The following is a 2,500-nucleotide window of genomic DNA, read 5'->3' as shown; positions in this document are numbered from 1 at the left end:
TGGAACCAGCAGAGGTCACTCAGAGCAGAACAGAACAGCAAGGGCAAGCACACACACAACTATTCTCAGAACCATACAACCTATCACACCATCCCAACACACACTACAATCCATACCCACAGCCTTCACCCAACACCGAGCTATAGAATCCCACAGTATACCACCAGGTCTCCCACCCTCACAGGCCCCCCAAACCACAGTGTTGGAAAGGAAACTGAAGGTATGGTACACAAACGCTGATGGAATAACAAATAAGTGGGAGGAGTGGCATGAAAGAGTCAAAGAAGCATCACCGGACATCATAGCTCTCACAGAAACCAAGCTTACAGGTATGATAACAGATGCCATCTTTCCAACGGGATACCAAATCCTGAGGAAAGACAGAGGGAACAGGGGGGGTGGAGGAGTGGCATTGCTGATCAAAAATCGCTAGAATTTTGATGAGCTGGAGAGAGGAGACAGCGGAGAAGAAAGTGATTACATAGCGGGAACGCTTCACTCTGGAGGTCCCAAGGTGGTAATAGCAGTGATGTATAACCCACCACAGAACAGCAGGAGGCCAAGGCAAGAGTACGACGAGAGCAGTAGAGCGATGGTTGACACACTGGCTAGAGTGGCCAGAAGAGCTCATGCATGCAGGGCAAAGCTCCTGATCATGGGTGACTTTTACAACAAGGAGATCGATTGGGAGAACTTGGACCCACATGGGGGCCAAGATACATGGAGGGCTAAGATGATGGAGGTGGTACTGGAAAACTTCATGTGCCAACACGTAAGGGACACTACAAGAGAGAGAGGAGAGGATGAACCAGCAAGGCTGGACTTAGTATTCACCTTGAGTAGTGCAGATATCGAGGACATCACATATGAAAGACCCCTTGGGGCCAGTGACCATGTGGTTTTAAGCTTCGAATACACAGTAGAGCTACAAGCGGAGGGAGAAGCAGGAAGGCCAGGACGAATGAAGCCAAACTACAAGAAAGGGGACTACACAGGAATGAGGAACTTCCTGAACGGGGTTCAGTGGGACAGAGAACTGGCAGGGAAGCCAGTTAATGAGATGATGGAATATGTAGCAACAAAATGCAAGGAGGCTGAGGAGAGGTTTGTACCCAAGGGTAACAGGAATAATGAAAAAACCAGGATGAGCCCATGGTTTACCCAAAGGTGCAGGGAGGCAAAAACCAAGTGTGCTAGGGAATGGAAGAAATATAGAAGGCAAAGGACCCAGGAGAATAAGGAGAGCAGTCGTAGAGCCAGAAACGAATATGCACAGATAAGAAGGGAGGCCCAAAGACAATATGAAAACGACATGGCAGCAAAAGCCAAATCTGACCCGAAACTGTTGTACAGCCACATCAGGAGGAAAACAACAGTCAAGGACCAGGTAATCAGGCTAAGGAAGGAAGGAGGAGAGACAAGAAATGACCGTGAAGTATGTGAGGAACTCAACAAGAGGTTCAAAGAAGTGTTCACAGAGGAGACAGAAGGGGCTCCAGAAAGACGGAGAGGTGGGGCACACCACCATGTGCTGGACACAGTGCACACAACCGAGGAAGAAGTGAAGAGGCTTCTGAGTGAGCTAGATACCTCAAAGGCAATGGGGCCAGATAACATCTCCCCATGGGTATTGAGAGAGGGAGCAGAGGCGCTATGTGTACCCCTAACAACAATATTCAATACATCTATCGAAACAGGGAGATTGCCTGAGGCATGGAAGACAGCAAATGTAGTCCCAATCTTTAAAAAAGGAGACAGACATGAAGCATTAAACTACAGACCAATGTCACTGACATGTATAGTATGCAAAATCATGGAGAAGATTATCAGAAGAGTGGTGGAACACCTAGAAAGGAACGATCTCATCAACAGCAGCCAACATGGTTTCAGGGACGGGAAATCCTGTGTCACAAACCTACTGGAGTTCTATGACATTGTGACAGCAGTAAGACAAGAGAGAGAGGGGTGGGTGGATTGCATTTTCTTGGAATGCAACAAGGCGTTTGACACAGTTCCACACAAGAGATTGGTGCAAAAACTGGAGGACCAAGCAGGGATAACAGGGAAGGCACTACAATGGATCAGGGAATACTTGTCAGGAAGACAGCAGCGAGTCATGGTACGTGGCGAGGTGTCAGAGTGGGCACCTGTGACCAGAGGGGTCCCACAGGGGTCAGTCCTATGACCAGTGCTGTTTCTGGTATTTGTGAACGACATGACGGAAGGAATAGACTCTGAGGTGTCCCTGTTTGCAGATGACGTGAAGTTGATGAGAAGAATTCACTCGATCGAAGACCAGGCAGAACTACAAAGGGATCTGGACAGGCTGCAGACCTGGTCCAGCAATTGGCTCCTGGAGTTCAATCCCACCAAGTGCAAAGTCATGAAGATTGGGGAAGGGCAAAGAAGACCGCAGACGGAGTACAGTCTAGGGGGCCAGAGACTACAAACTTCACTCAAGGAAAAAGATCTTGGGGTGAGTATAACACCAGACACATCT

General features: G+C 48.5%; 2 protein-coding genes across 2 annotated transcripts in view; one reads left to right on the top strand and one right to left on the bottom strand.

Moving 5' to 3' along the window:
- Positions 1 to 2,500, top strand: part of LOC128697837 (broad-complex core protein isoforms 1/2/3/4/5) — a 49,457-nt gene that overhangs the window by 15,027 nt on the left and 31,930 nt on the right. The gene's annotated exons all lie outside the window — the stretch shown is intronic.
- The window catches only part of LOC138854713 (uncharacterized), a gene marked incomplete at its 5' end in the record, with an annotated part of 11,285 nt that overhangs the window by 6,229 nt on the left and 2,556 nt on the right, over positions 1 to 2,500 (bottom strand). The gene's annotated exons all lie outside the window — the stretch shown is intronic.

Source organism: Cherax quadricarinatus, chromosome 68 (assembly GCF_038502225.1).
Source record: "Cherax quadricarinatus isolate ZL_2023a chromosome 68, ASM3850222v1, whole genome shotgun sequence".
NCBI classification, from domain to species: Eukaryota; Metazoa; Arthropoda; class Malacostraca; order Decapoda; family Parastacidae; genus Cherax; species Cherax quadricarinatus.
This window is presented reverse-complemented; position numbering and strand designations above follow the sequence as displayed.